A 26,726-nucleotide genomic window follows, 5' to 3' on the forward strand; every position below is an offset into this window, starting at 1 on the left:
TACAAACATATATACATATATACAGGTGCTGTAGGGAAGGGAAGGAGGTGAGATGGGGGGGATGGAGAGGGGGACGAGGGGGAGAGGAAGTCCCATGTGGACAGGATCTTCGTCCAACCTGATTAGCTTTGCCAGCCCCTAGTACAGTGCTTGGCGAAGAGTAAGCACTTAACAAGTACCAAGTGAAGAAGCAGAGTGGCTCAGTGGAAGGAGCACGGGCTTTGGAGTCAGAGGTCATGGGTTCAAATTCCGGCTCTGCCAGGTGTCAGCTGTGTGACTTTGGGCAAGTCACTTAACTTCTCTGTGCCTCACTAACCTCGTCTGTAAAATGGGGATAAAGACTGTGAGCCCCCCGTGGGACAACCTGATCGCCTTGTAACCTCTCCAGTGCTTAGAACTATTAAGCACATAGTAAGCACTTAATAAATGCCATTATTATTATTATTATTGCCATAATTATTATGATTAATTATCATGGAACTTGGAAGGACTTAATAGAAAACCGTTTTGATGTTGTTAAGAGGCAATGAAGAGGGACCTTTTAGACTGTGAGCCCACTGTTGGGTAGGGACTGTCTCTATGTGTTGCCAACTTGTACTTCCCAAGCGCTTAGTACAGTGCTCTGCACAAAGTAAGCGCTCAATACGATTGATTGATTGATTGACCTCTCAGGATCAGTTCTTTGTCTTTTTTTAGAGTTGGTAGGGCAAATCGCATGGCCTAGTGGAAGGAACACAGGCCTGGGTGTTTGGAAATCTGGGTTCTGATCTCGGCTCCACCACTTACCTGAACTTCATGTGGGACGTGGACTGTGCCCAACCTGATTATCTTTTATCTGTCCCAGCCCTTAGTACAGTGCCTGGCACATAGGAAACGCTTCACATGTACCATAAATAAAAGACATCGCCACTCGTATCGACAATTGCTTTCCACAACAGAAACCCATGAGGGCACATTAAATTTCTATCCATGCATCAGTGCTAGCTATGTTAACCCCCAAAGTGTACACGAAACCCTCAACCTCCCCTTATTCTTGCTTTATAAAACTCCCCAGATGTAATAATAATAATAATGGCATTTATTAAGCGCTTACTATGTGCAAAGCACTGTTCTAAGCGCCGGGGAAACACTGTTCTAAGCGCTGGGGGGATACAAGGTGATCAGGTTGTCGCACGTGGGGCTCACAGTCGTAATCCCCATTTTACAGATGAGGGAACTGAGGCCCAGAGAAGTGAAGTGACTTGCCCAAAGTCACACATCTGACAATTGGCAGAGCCAGGATTTGAACCCATGACCTCTGACTCCAAAGTCCGTGCTGATTTGCTGATTTGCTGATCAAACTTCAAAGAAGTATCCAAAATACCCCAAGGCCAACTTTGAGAAGTGCTGGCTAGTAAGTGAAAATTTTGCAGTTGTTCCTATAAGTGTATCTATAGCTCCTATATCTATAAATACAGTTTTGGCATCAGTTAGTTGGAACGGCCCAAATCTATAGGCGTTTGAATGGACAGCAAAGAAACTAGCCTATTGTCCCAACCAACAATCAGGCCTTTCTGCTTTTTCTTTTAACACATTATGCTGGAATGCAGTCTGACATGACTTCTGCTGAGGGCATCCAGACAGCTAGCCTTCAGAACTTGTAAACAGAGGTTAACTTTTAATATGTTTCTTCCTACTCCATGCTGACACATTCTGAGGGGAAAAAAGACTGAATTGTGGCATGGCTCGTCCTTAAGCCCCTGGTTTTTGAGGGATAAGCTGCTAATCTTTGTTTCAAGCTTTTCCATTTGGGGAAGTTGTGATTTGTTTGCGAGCCCTTTCTCTCTTTAGCAATGAGGCCGGTGGATGTGGGAGGAAATTCTGCTGACACACTCACTGCTGATCCTGGTGGGATATTCTCAAGTCCCGGGGGTTTGAGCTGCCTGGGTTTCCCATTCCTTTTGAAAAAGAGAAAATGCAGAAGATCGCTTTCCTTTGCCCAGCTCCATTATTCTTTGTGGCTGTAAGGGATTTTGAGAATTACATATCACTGAATGGTTTCACGAATCGGGTTCATTTGATCGAAAACTAGACCCGATCACTTTTTCACTTGCAGAGATGGATGAAATGCTCGGTGGATTTCAGGACTGTTTAATTACACTTTGAGAGCTTTTTAAAAAATTCTTTTGCGTAAGTGATGGGTAATAAAAAAACAACTCGATGAAACATGGAATAATTTACTAAGAACAAACTAGTCAACTACTGCCTCCAAAAAAAATAATTCATTCATTCATTCAAGCATATTTATTGAGCGCTTACTGTACTGTACTGTACTGAGCGCTTGGGGAGTACAAGTCGGCAACATATAGAGACGGTCCCTACCCAACAACGGGCTCACAGTCTAGAAGGGGGTGACAATAAGCTTGGGGTTTAAGTGCCTAAGTGTTGACAGATTTTGTTTCCGTCTAATGAAAATTACAGTGAAGTTAATTACAGTATAAGCATGGCTAGTGTTTGCATTCTATGACCCATTCTATTTTATTATCTATCTATCTATTTTATTCTATTGCATTATGTTTTATTATCAGGCAGCTGCATGGCCTAGTGAAAACAGCCTGGGCCTGGGATTCAGAGACCTGGGTTCTAATCCTAGCTCCAGTACTTGTCTGCTGTGTGACCTTGGACTAGTCACTTAACTTCTTTGTGCCTCATTACCTCATCTGTAAAATGGGGATTAAGACTGTGAGCCCTATCTGGGATATGGATTGTATCCAACCTGATTAACTCGTGTCTTCCCCAGTGTTTGGCCCATAGTAAGCACTTAACAAATACTATTACTGTTATTATCGTTAGCATTATTATTAGCTTGAATCTAGCACTTTGTACAGTGCCTGGCGCATCATAAGCACTTAACAAATATCATTAAGAAAATAGAAAATTTTCAAGGCCTAGGTTTAAGAGTAGTATACCTGTGACTATGCCATGATAAGCAACGTTATCTAGTGGATAGAGCACGGGCTTGGGTGTCAGAAAAGTTCTCATCCCGGCTCTGCCGCTTGTCTGCTTTGTGACTACAGGCAAATCACTTGTCTTCGCTTTCACTCATTCATTTAATCATATTTATTGAGCGCTTCTCTGCACCCCAGTAGCCACATCTGTCAAAGGAGATGAATAATAATAATGGCATTTATTAAGCACTTACTATGTGCGAAACACTGTTCTAAGTGCTGGGGAAGTTACAAGGTGATCAGGTTGTCCCACAGGGAGCTCACAGTCTTAATCCCCATTTTACAGATGAGGTAACTGACTCACGTGACTTGGCACATAATAAGCACTTAGCAAATACCACAGTTATAATAATAATAATGATGGTATTTATTAAGCACTTACTATGTACAAAGTACTGTTCTAAGCACTGGGGAGGTTACAAGGTGATCAGGTTGTCCCACGCGGGGCATTTTACAGATGAAGTAACTGAGGCATAGAGAAGTTAAGTGACTTGCCCAAAGTCACACAGCTGATTCCCCCCCATCCCCTCCTCCTTACCTCATTCCCTTCCCCACAGCTCCTGTATATATGTTTGTACATATTTGTTACTCTATTTATTTATTTATTTATTTTACTTGTACATATCTATTCCATTTATTTTATTTTGTTAATATGTTTTGTTTTGTTCTCTGTCTCCCCCTTCTAAACTGTGAGCCCACTGTTGGGTGGGGACTGTCTCTATATGTTGCCAACTTGTCCTTCCCAAGCACTTAGTACAGTGCTCTGCACACAGTAAGCGCTCAATAAATACGATTGATTGATGATTGGCGGAACCAGGATTTGAACCCATGACCACAGACTCCAAAGCCCATGCTCTTCCCACTGATTCATTCATTCAGTCGTATTTATTGAGCGCTTACTGTGTGCAGAGCACTGTACTAAGCGCTTGGGAAGTACAAGTTGGCAACATATAGAGACGGTCCCTACCCAACAGCGGGCTCACAGTCTAGAAGAAGGGGGAGACAGACAACAAAACAAAACATATTAACAAAATAAATAGAATAAATATGCACAAGTAAAATAGAGTAATAAATCCGTACAAACATATATACATATATACAGGTGCTGTGGGGAGGGGAAGGAGGTAAGATGGGGGGGATGGAGAGGGGGACGAGGGCGAGAGGAAGGAAGGGGCTCAGTGTGGGAAGGCCTCCTGGAGGAGATGAGCTCTCAGTATAGCTTTGAAGGGAGGAAGAGAGCTAGCTTGGCGGATGGGCAGAGGGAGGGCATTCCAGGCCAGGGGGAGGAGTCATTCATTCATTCATTCAATCATATTTATTGAGCGCTTACTGTGTGTGGAGCACTGTACTAAGCGCTTGGGAAGTACAAGTTGGCTAGATATAGAGACGGTCCCTACCCAACAGTGGGCTCACAGTCTAGAAGGGGAAGACAGAGAACAAAACAAAATATATTAATAAAATAAAATAAATAGGATAAATATGTACAAATAAAATAAATAAATGTGGGCTGGGGGTCGACGGCGGGACAGACAAGAATGTTGAACAGAAGTCCGCCTGGTGTCTGCTAGACACCAGTCTGGGGAAGATGATGAACATAGTCAGACCCTCTCCCAGCTTTCATGGTCAGATGGGTCGGGGAATGGAGATCCTCCATTCATTCATTCATTGAATCGTATTTATTGAGCGCTTACTGTGTGCAGAGCACTGTACTGAGCGCTTGGGAAGCAGGGAGTGTATCTATTTACTGTTAGAGTGTACTCTTCCAAGTGCTTAGTACAGTGCTCCGCACACAGTAAGCGCTCAATAAATCCAATTGACTGACACCCTAAGCTGCATCTCTCTTTTGGAGTCTGCCCATTATGTTACGATAATAATTCATTCATTCATTCAATCATATTTATTGAGCACTTACTGTGTGCAGAGCACTGTACTAAGCACTTGGAAAGTACAGTTCAGCAACAGATAGAGGTGCTTTTCAGAAATTGGGCTTTTGCTACCCTGGGGCAGTGTGGGCCTAGGGGAGGGTTGGGACTCTCTCTCTCAGCGGGGCCCCCTAAATCCCAAACCACATAGCCCTCATTCTGAGCTTTGCTGCTACATCATCATCATCATCAATCGTATTTATTGAGCGCTTACTATGTGCAGAGCACTGTACTAAGCGCTTGGGAAGTACAAATTGGCAACATATAGAGACAGTCCCTACCCAACAGTGGGCTCACAGTCTAAAAGGGGGAGACAGAGAACAAGACCAAACATACTAACAAAATAAAATAAATAGGATAGATATGTACAAGTAAAATAAATAAATAAATAGAGTAATAAATATGTACAAACATATATACATATATACAGGTGCAGTGGGGAAGGGAAGGAGGTAAGATGGGGGGGATGGAGAGGGGGACGAGGGGGAGAGGAAAGAAGGGGCTCAGTGTGGGAAGGCCTCCTGGAGGAGGTGAGCTCTCAGCAGGGCCTTGAAGGGAGGAAGAGAGCTAGCTTGGCGGAGGGGCAGAGGAGCTTGGCGGATGGGCAGAGGAGGCTACACTGCCTCCAGTGAAAGATGGAGTAGGAGGTGAAGCCTAAAGAAGAGGGACAGCGAGGAAGAGGAGGAAAAAGTCTGTCAGGAAGAGCTGTGTGATTATTCCTGGGTGACACAAACTTGGCCGCTTTATAATAATAATAATAATAATGTTGGCCTTTGTTAAGCGCTTACTATGTGCAAAGCACTGTTCTAAGCGCTTGGGGGGATACAAAGTGATCAGGTTGTCCCATGTGGGGCTCACAGTCTTAATCCCCATTTTACAGATGAGGTAACTGAGGCTCAGAGAAGTTAAGTGACTTGCCCAAGGTCACACAGCAGACATGTGGCGGAGCCAGGATTCGAACCCGTGACCTCTGACTCCAAAGCCCGTGCTCTTTCCACTGAGCCACGCTGCTTCTCATAGAAATCTTTATAGAAATCTCTTTATAGAAATCCCTCCCTCGTCATATCCGACAGACGATCACTCTCCCCACTTTCAAAGCCTTATTAATAATTGCGGTATTCGTTAAATGCTTACTATGTGCCAGGCACTGTACTGGATACAAGCAAAGCGGGGTGGACACAGTCCCTGTCCCACAAGGGGCTCACAGTCTCAATCCCCATTTTACAGATGAGGGAAACTGAGGTGACTTGCCCAAGATCACACAGCGGACAAGTTCCCAAGCTGGGCTTAGAACCCAAGTCCTCCGACTCTTGGGCTCTTTCCACTAGGCGATGCTACTTCCAGCGCTTAGTACAGTGCCTGGCACATAGTAAGCAATTAAGAAATACCATTATTACATTATTCTCGTATAGACTGTGTTTGTATTGTCCACAAATGCCTCTTCACTGGAGTCATTAGAGAGTCTTTGGTTGTCTGAGGATCTTCAGCACTTTACACTCAAGATAAATGGGAATCCCAGGAATCCCAGGGAAATGGGAAGAAATTCTAGACTGTGACCCCACTGTTGGGTAGGGACCGTCTCAATGTGTTGCCGACTTGTAATTCCCAAGCGCTTAGCACAGTGCTCTGCACACAGTAAGCGCTCAATAAATGCGATTGAATGAATGAAGAAACCACTCTCTCCTGGCTATAGCAGTGGACCACCCGATTCCCTCCCATCCTCCCAGTCCTAGTTTCTAATCTAAGTTATCATTTTCCCAGAAAGTTCAGGCAAAACCCATTTGATGGCAAGACATCATTCATTCAGTTGTATTTATTAAGCACTTACTGTGTGCAGAGCACTTGTACTAAGCACTTGGGAGAGTACAATACAGCAGTATAACAGAAACATTCGCCCCCATAATAAGCTTAGGGATGCTGAGGTAAAAAAAAGAGAAAAAGAGGAAACCAAGGCAGTGGTGGAGGCATACAGCAGCCCAGCTGTTGGACCTGGGGAAAGAGCACTGTTTGGGAATTAGGAAGACCTTTGTCATCTCCTAGGCAAATTGTTTACATACCCTGTGTTCCCCCGAATTATGCAATTTAAAAAAATTATGGTGCTTGTTAATTGCTCATTATGTATCAGGAACTGTACTAAGTTCTGGGGTAGATACAAAGTAATCAGGTCGGACACAGTCCCTATCCCACATGGGATAATAATAATAATCCTTAGTACAGTGCTCTACACACAGTAAGTGCTCAATAAATGCGATTGATTGATTAATAATAATAATAGTAATAATAATGGTATTTGTTAAGCAGTTATTATGTGCCAAGCACTGCTGTAAGCACTGGGGGAGATACAAGGTAGGTTGTCCCACGTGGGGCTCACAGTCTTAATCCCCATTTTACAGATGAGGTAACTGAGGCACCGAGAAGTGACGTGACTGGCCCAGAGTCACACAGCTGATAAATGGCAGAGCCGGGATTAGAACCCACGACCTCTGACTCCCAAGCCCGGGCTCTGGCCACTAAGCCGTACTGCTTCTCACTAAGCCACGCCGAGGGAACTGAAGCACAGAAAAGTCAATCAGTCAGTCATATTCATGAGCGCTTACTGTGTTCCGAGCACTGTACTAAGTGCTTGGGAGAGTACAATGTAACAATATCATCATCATCAATCGTATTTATTGAGCGCTTACTATGTGCAGAGCACTGTACTAAGCGCTTGGGAAGTACAAATTGGCAACAGATAGAGACAGTCCCTACCCAACAGTGGGCTCACACATTCCTTGCCCAAAATGAGCTTGTAGTCTAGAAGTGAAGTGACTTGCCTAAAATCATACAGCGGAAAAGTGGCAGAGGTGGGATTAGAACCCAGGTCCACCAACGCCCAGGCTATTTCCACTAGACCACACTGTTTCCTAGTTTCAGCCCAGTTGAAAGTCCTAATTTTAATTCATGAAATGGCAAATCCTCCGATGGTCGTTGGCCCGCACTCTCAAATAAGCTTTGGGTGGACCTAAAACCGATTTATTTGTATGGGAGGCCGTCTGTGTGTCAGTCAGTCAGTTGTATTTAGTGAGCGCTTACTGTGTGCGGAGGCCCATACTAAGCACTTGGGAGAGTACATGTATATATGTATATATGGTTGTACATATTTATTACTCTATTTATTTATTTTACTTGTACATTTCTATCTATTTATTTTATTTTGTTGGTATGTTTGGTTCTGTTCTCTGTCTCCCCCTTTTAGACTGTGAGCCCACTGTTGGGTAGGGACTGTCTCTATGTGTTGCCAATTTGTACTTCCCAAGCGCTTAGTACAGTGCTCTGCACATAGTAAGCGCTCAATAAATACGATTGATTGATTGATTGATTGAGAGTACAATAGAAAATAGGACAAAAAGCTGATACATTCCCTGCCCACAACGAGCGTAGAGATGCCGAGGTAAAAAAGAGAAAAAAGATGCAGACAAGACGGTGGCCTAGGCATGCCGCAGCCCAGCTGTGGCCCTGAAGCAGCGTGGCTCAGTGGAAAGAGCACGGGCTTTGGAGTCAGAGGTCATGGGTTCGAATCCCAGCTCTGCCACATGTCTGCAGTGTGACCTTGGGCAAGTCACTTAACTTCTTTAAGTCATAACGTCTCTATGCGTTGCCGACTTGTACTCCCAAGCGCTTAGTACAGTGCTCTGCACACAGTAAGCGCTCAATAAATACGATTGATTGATTGATTCTTGGAGCCTCAGTTACCTCATCTGTAAAATGGGGGTTAAGACTGTGAGCCCCACGTGGGACAACCTGATCACCTTGTATCCCCCCCCCAGCACTTAGAACAGTGTTTTGCACTTAGTTAGCGCTTAACAAATGCTATTATTATTATTATTATTATTATTATTATTATTATTATTATTATCGCCGTCTGGGGAGAACACCCGTTCGGGGAATAGGAAGACCGTGGTTTCAGCCTGTCTGTGTTGCTGGCAGGCTTACGTGTGGTGAGAGCCGCACATGTTCTTGGCGATGCGTGGCCCCCCCCGCCGCCCGCCTCTTCGCTCGCTTCCCTCTGTGCCCCAGCTGGAGTGTGTCTGGCAGGAATGAGAGACTGTAATTAGTGCTTGCATTTTAATTCATCTCTCCGTGCATCTTCTGGGGCCTGAAGTCTCAGGACTATCTCTATGTGTTGCCAACTTGTACTTCCCAAGCGCTTAGTACAGTGCTCTGCACACAGTAAGCGCTCAATAAATACGATTGATTGGTTGACTGAAGCTGATCTTCGTTTCTGACCTGACTCGTTAATAGTAATAATAATAATTTTGGTATTTGTTAAGCGCTTACTAAGTGCCAAGCACTGTTCTAAGCAGTGGGGGAGATACAAGGTAATCCGGTTGTCCCACATGGGGCTCAGTCTTAATCCCCATTTTCCAGATGAGGTAAGGCACAGAGACGTTAAGTGACTTGCCCAAAGTCACACAGCTGATAAGTGGTGGAGCAGGGATAAGAACCTCTTTGACTCCCAAGCCCGTGCTCTTTCCACTGAGCCGTGCTGCTTCTCCATAATTATGGTATTTGTTAAGTGCTTACTATGTGCCAAGCAAGCAATCAATCAGTCAATCAGTCAATCGTATTTATTGAGCGCTTACTGTGTGCAGAGCACTGTACTAAGTGCTTGGGAAGTACAGGTTGGCAACATATAGAGATGGTCCCTACCCAACAGTGGGCTCACAGTCTAAAAGAACTGTGAGCCCAAGCACTGTTCTAAGCACTGGGGTAGATACATATCTCCATCTGTTCCTCTGTCCCTCCATTTCTTCATCTGTTCCTCTGTCCCTCCATAATAATAATAATAATGATGATGGTATTTGTTAAGCGCTTACTATGTGCAAAGCCCTGTTCTAAGCGCTGGGGAAGATACAAGGTTATCAGGTTGTCCCACATGGGGCTCACAGTCTTAGTCCCCATTTTTACAGATGAGGGAACTGAGGCCCAGGGAAGTGAAGTGACTTGCCCAAAGTCACACAGCTGACAAGTGGCAGAGCTGGGATTCGAACCCATGACCTCTGACTCCAAAGCCCATGATCTTTCCACTAAGCCACAGCTGCTTCTCCATTTCTCTGTCTGTTCCTCTGTCCCTCCATTTCTTCATCTGTTCCTCTGTCCCTCCATTTCTCCATCTGTTTCTCTGTCCCTCCATTTCTCCATCTGTTCCTCTGTCCCTTCATTTCTCCGTCCGTTCCTCCATCCTTTCCTCTGCCCCTCCACTCCTCAATCGTCTGAGCTCCCTCCTTCCTCTCCCCCTCCTTCCCCTCCCCACAGCACATGTATATATGTATATATGTTTTATATGTATATATATATATATATATATATATATGTTTTATGTGTATGTATATATATCTTTTAGACTGTGAGCCCACCTTTTAGACTGTGAGCCCACTGTTGGGTAGGGACTGTCTCTATATGTTGCCAACTTGTACTTCCCAAGCGCTTAGTACAGTGCTCTGCACACAGTAAGCGCTCAATAAATACGATTGATGATGATATGTTTGTACGGATTTATTACTCTATTTTACTTACACATATTTATTCTACTTATTTTACTTTGTTAATAGGTTTTGTTTTGTTGTCTGTCTCCCCCTTCTAGACTGTGAGCCCACTGTTGGGTAGGGGCAGTCTCTATATGTTTCCACTTTGTACTTCCCAAGCGCCTAGTACAGTGCTCTGCACACAGTAAGCGCTCAATAAATACGATTGAATGAATGAATGAATGAATATAAGGCTATCAGGTTGTCCCACGGGGGCTCACGGTTTTAATTCCCATTTTACAGATGAGGCAACTGAGGCACAGAGAATTTAAGTGACTTGCCCAAAGTCACACAGCTGAGAAGCAGTGGAGGGGGGATTAGAACCCACGACCTCTGACTCCCAAGCCTGTGCTCTTTCCACTGAGCCATGCTGCTTCTCCATAATTATGGTATTTGTTAAGTGCGTACTATGTGCCAAGCACTGTTCTAAGCACTGGGGTAATAATAATAATGATGGCATTTGTTAAGCGCTTACTATGTGCAAAGCACTGTTCTAAGCGCTGGGGAGGATACAAGGCGATCAGGTTGTCCCACGTGGGGTTCACAGTTTTAATCCCCATTTTACAGATGAGGCAACTGAGGCACAGAGAAGTGAAGTGACTTGCCCAAAGTCACACAGCTGAGAAGCAGCGGAGGGGGGATTAGAACCCATGACCTCCTACTCCCAAGCCCGTGCTCTTTCTGCTAAGCCACGCTGCTTCTCCATGCCTCCGAGCTCCTTCCCAGCAGGGTCTGGAGACTTAGTGTGGCCTAGTGGATAGAGCTCGAATCTGGGAGTCTGAAGGTCATTCATTCATTCATTCACTCCTTCAATCGTATTTATTGAGCGCTTACTGTGTGCAGAGCACTGTACTAAGCGCTTGGGAAGTACGAGTTGGCAACATATAGAGATAGTCCCTACCCAACAGCGGGCTCACAGTCTAGAATGGGGGGGGACAGACAACAAAACAAAACATATTAACAAGATAAAATAAATAGAATAGTAAATTCATTCATTCATTCATTCAATCGTATTTATTAATAATAATAATAATGATGGCACTTATTAAGCGCTTACTATGTGCAAAGCACTGTTCTAAGCGCTGGGGAGGTTACGAGGTGATCAGCTTGTTCCACCGAGGGCTCACAATCTTAATCCCCATTTTACAGATGAGGTAACTGAGGCCCAGAGAAGTGAAGTGACTTGCCCAAAGTCACACAGCTGACACTTGGCGGAGCCGGGATTCGAACCCATGACCTCTGCCTCCAAAGCCCGGGCTCTTTCCACTGAGCCACGCTGCACTTACTGTGTGCAGAGCACTGTACTAAGCGCTTGGGAAGTACAAGTTGGCGACATATAGAAACAGTCCCTACCCAACAGCGGGCTCACAGTCTAGAAGGGGGGGACAGACAACAAAACAAAACATATTAACAAGATTAAATAAATAGAATAGTAAATTAATTAATTCATTCATTCAATCGTATTTATTGAGCGCTTACTGTGTGCAGAGCACTGTACTAAGCGCTTGGGAAGTACAAGTTGGAGACATATAGAGATGGTCCCTAACCAACAGCGGGCTCACAGTCTAGAAGGGGGAGACAGACAACAAAACAGGTCATGAGTTCTAATCCCAGCTCTGACACTTGTCTGCTTTGTGACCTTGGGCAAGTCCCTTCACTTCTCTGGGCCTCAGTTACCTCATCTGTAAAATGGAGATGAGACTGTGAGCCCCAAGTGGGGAGGGACTTTGTCCAACCCAATTTACTTATATCCACTCAAGCGCTTAGAACAGTGCCTGGAACATCTTCACTCATTCAGTTGTATTTACTAAGCGCTTACTGTGTGCTGAGCACTAGTAAGTGCTTGGGAAAGTACGGTACAACAATAAACAGTGACATTCCCGGCTCTGCCACTTATCAGCTGTGTGACTTTGGGCAAGTCTCTTAACTTCTCTGTGCCTCAGTTCCCTCATCTGTAAAATGGGGATGAAGATTGTGAGCCCCACGTGGGACAACCTGATTACCTTGTATCTCTCCCAGCACTTAGAACAGTGCTTGGCACATAGTAAGTGCTTGGGAAATTACAGCACAACAATAAACAGTGACATTCCCGGTTCTGCCACTTATCAGCTGGGTGACTTTGGGCAAGTCACTTCACTTCTCTGTGCCTCAGTTACCTCATCTGTAAAATGGGGATTAAGACTGTGAGCCCCATGTGGGACAACCTGATCACCTTGTATCTCCCCCAGTGCTTAGAACAGTGCTTGGCACATAGTAAGTGCTAACAAATGCCATCATTATTATTGAGCGCTTTCTGTGTGCAGAGCACTGTACTAAGCACTTGGGGGAATACAATATAACAGTGAACAAACATATTCCCTGCCCACAGTGAGGTTATGGTCCAGAGTGGGAGATGGGCATTAATATAAATAAAGAAATTATGGATATGTCCATAAGTGCTGCGGGACTGGGAGAGGGGACGAATAAAGCGAGCAGGTCAGGATGATGCAGAAGGGAGTAGGAAAGAGGAAAGGAGGGTTTAGTCAGGGAAGGCCTCTTGGAAGAGATGTGCCTTCAGTAAAGCTTTGAAGTGGGGGTAGAATAATTGCATGCCAGATATGAGGAGGGAGGGTGTTTCAGGCCAGAGGCAGGATGTAGGCGAGATACACCCATCTCTGTAGACAACACCACCAATCCCGTCTCAAAAGCCAGTAACCTTGGCATTTCCTCGGCTTAGCTTATTGAGAAGCAGCGTGGCTCAGTGGAAAGAGCCCGGGCTTTGGAGTCAGAGGTCATGGGTTCAAATACCAGCTCTGCCAATTGTCAGCGGTGTGACTTTGGGCAAGTCGCTTCACTTCTCTGGGCCTCAGTTACCTCATCTGGAAAATGGAGGTTAAGACTGTGAGCCCACCGTGGGACAACCTGCTCACCTTGTAACCTCCCCAGCGCTTAGAACAGTGCTTTGAACTAGTAAGTGCTTAATTAATGCCATTGTTATTATTATTATTATCTCTCTCATTCCACTGCATATCCCGTCTGTCACCAAATCCCGTCATTTCTACCTTCACAGCATCTCTAGAATCTGCCCCTTCCTCTGCATCTGAAGTGCTACCACGTTGATCCGAGTGCTTCCATCCCACCTTAATTACTCCATCAGCCTCCTTCCTGCCCTCCCTGCGTGTTGTTTTGGCTCCCCTTCATTCCTTACTTCACTCTGCTACCTGAAAAAACATTTCCGCACACATCTCCCCTGTCCGCAAAAACCTCCAGTGGTTACCCATCCACCTCGGCATCGGACAAAACCACCTTACCATTGGCTTGAAGACACCTAGCTGATTTCCTTCCTACCAAATCTTGCTGATTTCTTACTACAACCTAGCCCGTGCACTTTGCTTCTCTAACACCGACCTACTTACTGTAACAATAATATTAATTATTATTATCGTATTTGTTAAGCACTTACTAAGCATCAAGCACTGGGGTAGATACTTCACTCTGCTGCCTGGATTATCTTTGAACAGAAATGGTCTGGGCATGTCACTCTCCTCCTCAAAAATCTCCAGTGGTTGCCAGTCAACCTACGCATCAGGCAAAAACTCCTCACTCTCTGCTTCCAGGCTGTCCATCCCCTCGCCCCCTCCCGCCTCCCCTCCCTTCTGTCCTTCTCCAGCCCAGCCCGCACCCTCCGCTCCTCTGCCGCCGCTGACCTCCTCACTGGGCCTCGTTCTCACCCGTCCCACTGTCAACTCCCGGCCCACGTCCTCCCCCTGGCCCGGAATTCCCTCCCTCTGCCCATCCGCCAAGCTAGCTCTCTTCCTCCCTTCAAAGCCCTACTGAGAGCTCACCTCCCACTCCTCCTCCCACTCCCCCCGCCCTACCTCCTTTCCCTCCCCACAGCACTTGTATATATTTGTAAGATTTATTACTCTGTTCATTTTACTTGTACATATTTACTACTCTATTTATTTTGTTAATGATGTGCATATAGCTATAATTCTATTTATTCTCACGGTTCTGACACCTGTCTACATGTTTTGTTTTGTTGTCTGTCTCCCTCTTCTAGACCGTGAGCCTGTTGCTGAGTAGGGACAGTCTCTATGTGATGCCGGCTTGTACTTCCCAAGTGCTTAGTACAGTGCTCTGCATACAGTAAGCGCTCAATAAATACGATTGAATGAATGAATACAAGCTAATCAGATTGGACACAATCCCTGTCCCACATAGGGCTCACCGTTTTCACCCCCCACTTTACAGATGAAGGAACCGAGGCCCAGAGAAGTGAAGTGACTTGCTCAAGTTCACCCAGCTGACAAGTTCTGGAGCGAGAATTAGAACCCAGGTCCTTCTAACTCCCAGGCCCGGGGTTTATCTGCTAGACTCTGCTGCTTCTTGGTCTTTTTTGTCTTTCCTCTGAGCCCTTTTTTATGATATCTCTCTGGGCTGAACCTCCCTCCCCAATCAAGTCTTTCCCTTCCTACAAAATACTTTTAGTGTTCACCCCCAGGAAGTGATCCTGGATTAATCATTCATTCATTCATTCAATTGTATTTATTGAGCGCTTACTGTGTGCAGAGCACTGTCCTAAGCGCTTGGGAAGTACAAGTTGGCAACATCTAGAGACGGTCCCTACCCAACAACGGGCTCACAGTCTAGAAGGGGGAGACAGACAACAAAACAGAACATGTGGACAGGTGTCAAGACGTCAGAACAAATAGAATTAAAGCTAAGTGCACATCATTAACAAAATAAAGAGAATAGTAAATATGTTCAAGTAAAATATCCAGCATCCCGTCTCTCCAGCCACCTAAGCAGTCCCTAACTGTCTGTGTGGTTTATCTTGTCCATTTTTGTTTTTAACATATGTAATGATTAGTTTTCGTACTTGTTAAGCACTTACTATGTGCCAAGCCCTGCTCTAAGCGCAGGGGTAGATACAAGTCAATCAGGTTGGACACAGTCCCTGTCCCACATGGGGCTCACACTCATTCATTCATTCATTCATTCATTCATTCATTCGTATTTACTGAGCGCTTACTGTGTGCAGAGCACTGTACTAAGCGCTTGGGAAGTACAAGTTGGAACTCCTAATCCCCATTTTACCGATGAGGTCACCGAGGCCCAGAGAAGTGAATCGACCTGCCCTAAGTTACCCAGCAGACATTCACTTATTCATTCATTCATTCGATCGTATTTATTGAGCACTTACTGTGTGCAGAGCACTGTACTAAGCCCTTGGGGAGTACAAGTCGGCAACATAGAGAGACAGTCCCTATCCAACAGCGGGCTCACAGTCTAGAAGAGGGAGACAGACAACAAAACAAAACATGGAGACAGGTGTCAAAATCATCAGAACAAATAGAATTAATTGACTTTAATTCTATTTAACTCTAATTTAAGTGACTTTGGGCAAGTCACTTCACTTCTCTGTGCCTCAGTTCCCTCATCTGTAAAATGGGGATTAAGACTGTGAGCTCCCTGTGGGACAACCTGATCACCTTGTAACTCCCCAGCGCCTAGAACAGTGCTTTGCAATCAATCAATCAATCAGTCACTCAATCGTATTTATTGAGCACTTACTGTGTGCAGAGCACTGTACTAAGCGCTTGGGAAGTACAAGTTGGCAACATATCATCATCAATTGTATTTATTGAGCGCTTACTATGTGCAGAGCACTGTACTAAGCGCTTGGGAAGTACAAATTGGCAACATATAGAGACAGTCCCTACCCAACAGTGGGCTCACAGTCTAAGATAGTTTGCAAATAGCAAGCACTTAATAAATGCCATCGTTATTTAATTAAAGCTATGTGCACATCATTAACAAAATAAACATGTTGCGGAGCCAGGATTTGCACCCAGATTCTTCTCTCAGGCTAATGTTCTGTCCACTAAATCATGCCGCTTCTCTAAGCAGCCTCATGCCCTTATAACTGTTGTTTTGTTCCTTTTTGTCATTTCGTCGTCCCCTTGAATTGTCACATGTCCGGGGCCAGGGAATGCCTCAGGTGTCTTCTGCGTGTCCCTTCTCGTGAGTCAGAACAGATATCTGTTCAGATGAAAGGACGCATGAAATAATATGAAGAAACGGGGGCCGAGGCACAAACATACAACAAGAAAGAGAGACGTGAAAAGAAGGGCGGGAGTCAGGCCTCAGGATGCAAAACTTTAGAAGAAAGCCACCAACAGGAAAGGAAAACCCCAAAGGAAGTGGGAAGGCGGGCGGGGATGGGAGATGTCAGCGTAGCTTAGTGGATAGAGCCCGGGCCTGAGAATCAGAAGGACCCGGGTTCTAATTCCACCTCCGCTCCCTGTCTGCTGTGTGACCTCGGGCATGCCACTTCACTTCTCTGGGCCTCAGTGACCTCAATTGTAAAATGCAGATAAGAATAATAATAATAATAATGATGGCGTTTGTTAAGCGCTTACTATGTGCAAAACACTGTTCTAAGCGCTGGGGGGGATAGAGTGTGATCAAGTTGTCCCACATGGGGCTCACAGTCTTAATCCCCATTTTTACAGATGAGGTAACTGAGGCTCAGAGAAGTTAAGTGACTTGCCCAAGGTCACCCAGCAGACTTGTGGTGGAGCCGGGATTCGAACCCATGACCTCTGACTCCAAAGCCCGGGCTCTTTCCACTGAGCCACGCTGCTTCTCTAAGATAAGAGTGTGAGCCCTATGTGGGAAAGGGACTGTGTATGGTAAGCGCTTAACAAATACCATAGTCATTATTATTATTAACTTGTGTCTATCCCCAGTGCTTAGAACAGTGCTCGGCACATAGTAAGCCCTTAAAAAGTGCCATAATCATTATTATGAATTGCCCATCTATCCAGATGGAGAGGCAGGAATTACTACTAATCAGATATAAAACTGACCTGTTTGATTTTTTTGAACTCTTAGAGCTCTTTAGTAATGATATTCATTAATCTTTTACTCTTTGCCCAGCCCTAGGTAATCAGATTGGACACAGCTGTGGTCCCTGGCACTATCAGTCAAACAGTAGTATTTATTGAGCACTTACTGTGTGCAGTACACTGTACTAAGCGCTTGGTAGAGTAATAATAATAATGGCATTTATTAAGCGCTCACTATGTGCAAAGGACTGTTGTAAGCGCTGCGGAAGTTACAAGGTGATCAGGTTGTCCCACAGGGGGCTCACAATCTTAATCCCCATTTTACAGATGAGGTAACTGAGGCCCAGAGAAGTGAAGTGACGTACCCAAAGTCACCCAGCTGACAGTTGGCAGAGCTGGGATTTGAACCCATGACCTCTGACTCCAAAGCCCGGGCTCGTTCCACTGAGCCATGCTGCTTTAATGGTGTTTAAGTGTTTGCTATGTGTCAAACACCATTCTAAGCACCAGGGTAGATAGTAAAAAACAGAATTGGTAGGCACGTCCCCTGCCCACAGAGAGCTTACAGTCTAGAGTGGGAGACAGACGTTAATAGGAGTAAATCCATTATGGGTGTGAACCTGAGTGGTGTGGGGCTGAGGAATCTCTCTCAGCCATCCCCTCTCCATCCCCCCATCTTACCTCCTTCCCTTCCCCTCAGCACCTGTATATACGTATATATGGTTGTACATATTTATTACTCTATTTATTTATTTATTTATTTTACTTGTACATATCTATCCTATTTATTTTATTTTGTTGGTATGTTTGGTTTTGTTCTCTGTCTCCCCCTTTTAGACTGTGAGCCCACTGTTGGGTAGGGACTGTCTCTATGTGTTGCCAATTTGTACTTTCCAAGCGCTTAGTACAGTGCTCTGCACATAGTAAGCGCTCAATAAATACGATTGATGATGATGATGATGAATCAGAGCAGGACTCTGCTCTGAGGAATATTTGTGATTTCCGCTCCTGGCAAAGGAAGTTCATTTGGAGGCTTAGCAAGCTTCCTTCCCTCACACTGGCGATAGGGCAGGTAGAGGTGGAAGCTCTAAATTTAGAGAAGCCGCATGGTGAAGTGGCGAGAGCACAGGCCTGGGAGTGAGAAGGTCATGGGTTCAAATCCCAGCTTCACCACTAGCCTGCTGTGTGGCCCTGGGCAAGCCACTTCACCTCTCTGGGCCTCAGTTACCTCATCTGGAAAATGAGGATTGAGACTGTGACCCATGAGGGACAGGGACTGTGTCCAAAGTGATTACTTTGTATCGACCCTACTGAGAGCTCACCTCCTCCAGGAGGCCTTCCCAGACTGAGCCCCTTCCTTCCTCTCCCCCTCATCCCCCTCTCCATCCCCCCCATCTTACCTCCTTCCCTTCCCCACAGCACCTGTATATATGTATATATGTTTGTACATATTTATTATTCTATTTATTTTACCTGTACATATCTATTCTATTTATTTTATTTTGTTAGTATGTTTGGTTTTGTTCTCTGTCTCCCCCTTTTAGACTGTGAGCCCGCTGTTGGGTAGGGACTGTCTCTAGATGTTGCCAACTTGTACTTCCCAAGCGCTTAGCACAGTGCTCTGCACACAGTAAGCGCTCAATAAATACGATTGATGATGATGTTGATGAATCCCAGCTCCACCATTAGCCTGCTGTGTGGCCTTGGGCAAGCCACTTCACTTCTCTGGGCCTCAGTTACCTCATCTGGAAAATGAGGATTGAGACTATGAGCCCCATGAGGGACAGGGACTGTGTCCAAAGTGATTACTTTGTATCTACCCCAGCTCTTAGAACAGTGCTTGGCAATCAATCAATCAATCATATTTATTGAGCGCTTACTGTGTGCAGAGCACTGTACTAAGCGCTTGGGAAGTACAAGTTGGCAACATATAGAGACAGTCCCTACCCAACAGTGGGCTCGCTTAACAAATACCCTAAATATTATTAGTAGTAGTGGTATTAATAAATTTCCAAGGCTCCAGAGGGGTTTGCCTGAGAAGACAAAGTGCAACCAGGGTTATAATAATAATAATAATGATGGTATTTGTTAAGCGCTTACTATGTGCAAAGCACTGTTCTAAGCTCTGGGGAGGTTACAAGGTGATCAGGTTGTCCCACGTGGGGCTCACAGTCTTCATCCCCATTTTCCAGATGAGGGAACTGAGGCACAGAGAAGTGAAATGACTTGCTCAAAGTCACACAGCTGACAGTTGGCGGAGCCGGGATTTGAACCCATGACCTCTGACTCCAGAGCCCGGGCTCTTTCCACTGAGCCACGCTGAGGAAATCAAAGAGGGTAGAGGCTGAAACCTGAACCCCAGCCATCTCCACAGAAAGTTTTCTCTCTCTCGTCAAAATAACAATAATAATAATTATTATTATTAAATGCTTGCTACGTGCCAAACACTGTTCTGAGCACTGGGGTACAAGATAGGTTCCACATTCATACATTCAATCGTTATTGAGCGCTTACTGTGTGCAGAGCACTGTACTAAGCGCTTGGGAAGTACAAGTTGGCAACATATACAGTCCCTACCCAACATGGGGCTCAGTCTAAGTAAGAGGGTGAGCAGGGATTGAATCCCTATTTATAGGTGAGGAAACTGGGGCACAGAACTTTAGTGACTTGCACAGGTCAAACGGTAGGTAAGTGGCTGAGCCAGGATTAGAACCCAAGACCAATTGAAGGGACTACGTGGCTCATTATGAATCCCAAATTAGTGAGGCTTGAGCTTAAGAATTTTTACTATATTCCTCCATATGTTACTTAAACAGTCACAATAATAATAATAGTAATGATGATGGCATTTATTAAGTGCTTCGTATGTGCAAAGCACTGTTCTAAGTGCTGGGGAGATTACAAGGGGATCAGGTTGTCCCACAGGGGGCTCACAGTCTTAATCTCCATTTTACAGATGTGGTAACTGCGGCCCAGAGAAGTGAAGTGACTTGCCCAAAGTCACACAGCTGACACTTGGCGGGGCTGGGATTTGAACCCATGACCTCTGACTCCAAAGCCCGGGGTCTTTCCACTGAGCCACGCTGCTTCTCTGACAATGACACTTAGTCTGTGGGACAGGGAGTGTGTCCAACCTCATTAACTCGTTTCTACCCCAGGGCTTAGAACGGTGTTTGACACATAGTAAGCGCTTAACAAATACTATAAAAAACCCCATCAAAGATGACATTATGGACAGTGGTTGTGATCTGTAGCGCAGAGCCTTTTCCATGCCGTGCGATAACACCTGTATATATGTATATATGTTTGTACAGATTTATTACTCTATTTATTTTACTTGTACATATCTATTCTATTTATTTTATTTTGTTAGTATGTTTGGTTTTGTTCTCTGTCTCCCCCTTTTAGACTGTGAGCCCACTGTTGGGTAGGGACTGTCTCTATATGTTGCCAATTTGTACTTTCCAAGCGCTTAGTATAGTGCTCTGCACAAAGTAAGCGCTCAATAAATACGATTGATGATGATGATGATGATAACACAAATGACATGTGGTGTGCAACAACCATATTCTTTCACACACTCTGAAGACTGTTTCTCAACCTTACGTCCTTCACAAACTTTTTAAAATAATAATAATAATGATGGCATTTATTAAGCGCTTACTATGTGCAAAGCACTGTTCTAAGCGCTGGGGAGGTTACAAGGTGATCAGGTTGTCCCACGGGGTGCTCACAGTCTTATACCCCCATTTTACAGATGAGGTAACTGAGGCACAGAGAAGTGAAGTGACTTGCCCAAAGTCACAGAGCTGGCAAGTGGCAGAGGTGGGATTTGAACCCATGACCTCTGACTCCAAAGCCTGCGCTCTTTCCACTAAGCCACGCTGCTACTTCTCAGTTCTACTTCTACTTGCTACTTCTTTTAAGTTGTTAACTTCTTTTAAGTTCTTCTTTCTTGCTACTTCTTTTAAGTTGAGAAGCAGCGTGGCTCAGTGGAAAGAGCATGGTCTTGGGAGTCAGGGGTCGTGGGTTCGAATCCCGGCTGCACCAATTGTCAGTTGTGTGACTCTGGGCAAGTCACTTCGCTTCTCTGGGCCTCAGTTACCTCATCTGTAAAATGGGAATTAAGATTGTGACAGCCCTTCGTGGGACAACCTGATCACCTTGTAACCCTCCCCAGTGCTTAGAACAGTGCTTTGCATAGTACGTGCTTAATCAATCAATCAATCAATCATATTTATTGAGCGCTTACTGTATGCAGAGCACTGTACTAAGCGCTTGGGAAGTACAAGATGGCAACATATAGAGACAGTCCCTACCCAACAGTGGGCTCACAGTCTAAAAGGGGGAGACAGAGAACAAAACCAAACATACTAACAAAATAAAATAAATAGAATAGATATGTACAAGTAAAATAAATAAATAGAGTAATAAATATGTACAGACATATATGCATATATACAGGTGCTGTGGGGAAGGGAAGGAGGTAAGATGGGGGGATGGAGAGGGGGACGAGGGGGATGGCATAATAAATGCCATCATTATTACTGTTATCATTATTATTATTATTATTTAAATTATGCATAAGTGCTTATTATGTGCCAGGCACTGTACTGTATGCTGGGGTAGATACAAGCTGATGAGGTCGGACACAGCCCATGTCCCCAGTGGGGCTCCCAATCTTAATCCCCATTTTACAGGTGAGGTAACTGAGGTCCAAAGCAGGGAAGTGACTTGTCCAAGGTCACAGAGCAGACAAGTAGTGGAGCTGAGATTAGACTCCCAGGTCCCCCGCTTTCCACTAGGCCACCCTGCTTTTCCATGTTCCTTTTAGACTGTGAGCCCACTGTTGGGTAGGGACTGTCTCTATATGTTGCCAACTTGTACTTCCCAAGCGCTTAGTACAGTGCTCTGCACACAGTAAGCGCTCAATAAATAAGATTGATGATGATGTGTTCCTCAAGTTTGCCTGATTCTCTCTACAACCTTTTAGACCGCTCTCCAGGGCGGCAGAGTGTCAGTGAGATCCTGTCAGTCAGTCAGTTGTATTATTGAGCGCTTACTATGTGTGGAGCACTGTACTAAACGCTTGGGAGCGTACAATATAACAATTCAGCAGACACATTCCCTGTCCACCACGAGCTTACAGTCTCCAGGGTTTGAAGTCAGGCTTCACTTGGCAACTGGGATCAGCGGAGGAAATTAGACTTTAATGAACCTTTTTCAGTTCCCCATTCGTGAAACCCAGGTCTGACACCGCTGATCAGGTGAAAAGGGCCAGAAAATGGAAAGGCTTAAAAAAATTGCAGGGATGGTGGAAAAATCTGGGAACCAGTCTGGGAGAGCTAATAGCGTCAGTCACTGGAAAATTGGAAAATAGAGCAGGGGCAGATGTAGCTCAGTAGCGGAAATGGAGTGACGAAGAAGGGAGTCGGCCAGGGAAACCAACAGGCTGAGGAAACTAAAACAAAAAATAGGAGAGTGGCAAAATAAATGACAGTTGTACCCCCATTTGTACGGGCTAACTTCCAGCACGTTAGAAAACACAGTTCTCTTAAATGTCTGAAACATTTCTTGGAGAGTTTAAAGGTGGAGGAGGCTGTGTAGTTCTAGGAGTAGGAATATTAAATGAATATAAGCATTTTAAAAATATTATTTGCAGTCAAATAGGCCTAGATTGGTTGTCTTTTTAATTGGTACTAGTCTGTGTTTTCCCACACTGTTGCTCAGGTGGTTATTTTTAAGTTGCGGCTCCTCGTGGTCAAGGAACGTGTCTACGAGCTCTGTTACACTGTACTCGCCCAAGTGCTCAGTACAGTGCTCTGCATGCAGTAAGTGCTCAATAAATGTCATTGATCGGTTGATTTGTAGTCTGGGCTCTGTTTAACTTGGTGCTGATAGAAATTGAACCAAGAGGTTCTAAAGTGATGCCAACTCAAAATTTCTCCCTAAGTCAAAATATGGCAACTATACTGATTGACCTGACATGGTTTGAAAAATCGGGCCCCAAGGGAATCTCTGCACAACAAATAACCTTCTCCTCATCCATTACAGAAACACAAAAAGGACTAATAAAAATTTACTTTTTATCATTTCCCGTTACACCCCCCCCCCCACTTCAGTCATCCTTATTTATTGAACGCTTACTGTGTGCAGAGCACTGTAGTAAGCGCTTGGTAGAATCAATCAATCAATTAATCATATTTATTGAGCACTTACTATGTGCAGAGCACTGTACTAAGCGCTTGGGAAGTACAAATTGGCAACATATAGAGACAGTCCCTACCCAACATTGGGCTCACAGTCTAAAAGGGGGAGACAGAGAACAAAACCAAACATACTAACAAAATAAAATAAATAGATGTGTACAAAAAAATAAATAAATAAATAGAGTAATAAATATGTACAAACATATATACAGGTGCTGTGGGGAAGGGAAGGAGGTAAGATGGGGGGAATGGAGAGGGGGACGAGGGCGAGAGGAAGGAAGGGGCTCAGTGTGGGAAGGCCTCCTGGAGGAGATGAGCTCTCAGCAGGGCCTTGAAGGGAGGAAGAGAGCTAGCTTGGCGGAGGGGCAGAGGGAGGCCATTCCAGGCCTGGGGGTGACGTGGGCCGGGGGTCGATGGCGGGACAGGCGAGAGCGAGGTACGGTGAGGAGATTAGCGGTGGAGGAGCGGAGGGTGCGGGCTGGGCTGGAGAAGGAGAGAAGGGAGGTGAGGTAGGAGGGGGCGAGGTGATGGACAGCCTGGAAGCCCAGGGTGAGGAGTTTCTGCCTGATGCACAGGTTGATTGGTAGCCACTGGAAATTTTTGAGGAGGGGAGTAACACGCCCAGAGCGTTTCTGGACAAAGACAATCCGGGCAGCGGCATGAAGTATGGATTGAAGTGGGGAGAGACAAGAGGATGGGAGATCGGAGAGGAGGCTGATACAGTAGTCCAGATGGGATAGGATGAGAGCTTGAATGAGCAGGGTAGCGGTTTCGATGGAGAGGAAAGGGCGGATCTTGGCAATGTTGTGGAGCTGAGACCGGCAGGTTTTGGTCACGGCTTGGATGTGAGGGGTGAATGAGAGAGCGGAGTCGAGGATGACACCAAGGTTGCGGGCTTGTGAGACGGGAAGGACGGTAGTGCCGTCAACAGAGATGGGAAAGTCAGGGAGAGGGCAAGGTTTGGGAGGGAAGACAAGGAGTTCAGTCTTCGACATGTTGAGCTTTAGGTGGCGGGCAGACATCCAGATGGAGATGTCCTGAAGGCAGCAGGAGATGCGAGCCTGGAGGGAGGGGGAGAGAGCAGGGGCAGAGATGGAGATCTGGGTGTCATCAGCGTAGAGATGATAGTGGAAGCCGTGGGAGCGAATGAGGTCACCAAGGGAGTGCGTGTAGATTGAGAACAGAAGGGGACCAAGTACTGAACCTTGGGGAACCCCCACAGTAAGAGGATGGGAGGGGGAGGAGGGAAGGGAAGTCTGGGAAGGCCTTTTGGAGGAGATGTGCTTTTCTGTCAATCAGTAGTATTTATTGAATGCCCACTGGGCACCTATTATAATAATGATGGCATTTATTAAGCGCTTACTATGTGCAAAACACTGTTCTAAGCACTGGGGAGGTTACAAGGTGATCAGGTTGTCCCACGGGGGACTCACAGTCAATCCCCATTTTACAGATGAGGTAACTGAGGCCCAGAGAAGTGAAGTGACTTGCCCAAAGTCACACAGCTGACAATTGGTGGAGCCGGGATTTGAACCCATGACCTCTGACTCCAAAGCCTGGGCTCTTTCCACTGAGCCACGCTGCTTCTCTATTAAGAAGCAGCATAGTGTCTAGATCACCAGCCTGGTTATCAGAAGGTCATGGGTTCTAATCCCGGCTCCTCCACTTCTCTGCTGTGTGACCTTGGGCAAGTCGCTTCACTTCTCTGGGCCTCCGTTCCCTCATCTGTAAAATGGGGATTGAGACTGTGAGCCCAGTGTGGGCCAGGGACTGTGTCCAATCCAATTTGTTTGTATCCACCCAGCACTTAGTACAGTGCCTGGCACCTGGTAAGCGCCTAACAAATACGGGCTTTGGCGTTGGAGGTCATGGGTTCGAATCCCAACTCTGCCACATGTCTGCTGTGTGACCTTGGGCAAGTCACTTCACTTCTCTGTGCCTCAGTGACCTCACCCGGAAAATGGGGATTAAGACTGTGAGCCCCACACGGGACAACCTGATCACCTTGTATCCTCCCCAGTGCTTAGAACAGTGCTTTGTACATAGTAAGCGCTTAACAAATGCCATCATTATTATTATTATTATTATTAATATTAAGCACTGTGCTAAGCATCTGGGAGAATCCATAGAAGTGATAGATGGGATTCCCTGCTGTGAAGGAGCCAGCAAGGAGAAGAGAACACATGCTAAAATAAATTATGGGGGCAAGAGGAAGTAAAAGAGTTTAAAATTGTGTGCATGTGTGCAGTTGCGGGGGAATTGTGAGGCTCTAAGTCTTGGTTCTCCTAAGAGTTTCCCGACAAACGATACAATTTCATGATGGAGAAAGCCCAAGCCGGAAATCTAGCTCAGTACTCGAAATCCAGTTAGGTACCTGGCAAGTTCATTTTATTTCTCCAAGTAAAAGAACCAAGGGCAAAGCCTAAACCTTTTAGAGTAAACAGGAGAAATGAAATTAAAAGGAGAATGGGAGCTGGAGAAGGGGAAATGCTTACAGGACTTTCCCCACAAGGGCCGTTTCAAGAGGACACAAGTCATTTAGCAAACTTGATCAGTTCCTCCTTTTAAAGGTGTGTTTAGCAACACTGAAAAGGTTCAGTCCTGAAAGCCATTTAGAGCTCGGCAGTTCCTAAATATTCAGAGAACTGACAGAATGCCTAACTGTAGAATTAAATGAGAACCAAGAGAATTAAAATATGCTGGTTAAATTCATTCATTCGTATTTATTGAGCGCTTACTGTGTGCAGAGCACTGTACTAAGCAGTTGGGAAAGTACAATAGAACAATAAACAGACACATTCCCTGCCCACAAAGAGCTTACAGCCCAGAGGGTGAGCTTACAGTTTACTCACAGGTGGTATTTATTGAGCACTTACTCTGGACAGAGCACTGTCCTAAGGGAAAGTATGATAAAGTAGGCCCGATCCGTGCTCTCAAGGAGTTTACAGACTATCCACACTGTCCAGATGATTTTGTTTAAATGATAATAATTATAGTATTTATTAAACACTATGTTTGAGGCAGTATACTAAGAGCTGGGGTGGATACAAGCAAACTGAGTTGGACACAGTCCCCGTCCCATGTGGGGCTCACAGTCTCAATCCCCATTTTGCAGAAAGGCCCAGAGAGGTGAAGTGACTTGCCCGCAGTCACGCAGCAGACAATCAATCAATCAATCAATCAATCAATCGTATTTTTTGAGCACTTACTG

At 45.3% G+C, this 26,726-nt stretch overlaps 1 protein-coding gene across 2 annotated transcripts in view; it reads left to right on the top strand.

The window, feature by feature from the left end:
* Positions 1 to 26,726, top strand: part of FGD4 (FYVE, RhoGEF and PH domain containing 4) — a 387,351-nt gene that overhangs the window by 152,628 nt on the left and 207,997 nt on the right. The gene's annotated exons all lie outside the window — the stretch shown is intronic.

The sequence above is a fragment of the Tachyglossus aculeatus genome, chromosome 2, assembly GCF_015852505.1.
Source record: "Tachyglossus aculeatus isolate mTacAcu1 chromosome 2, mTacAcu1.pri, whole genome shotgun sequence".
Taxonomy (NCBI): Eukaryota; Metazoa; Chordata; class Mammalia; order Monotremata; family Tachyglossidae; genus Tachyglossus; species Tachyglossus aculeatus.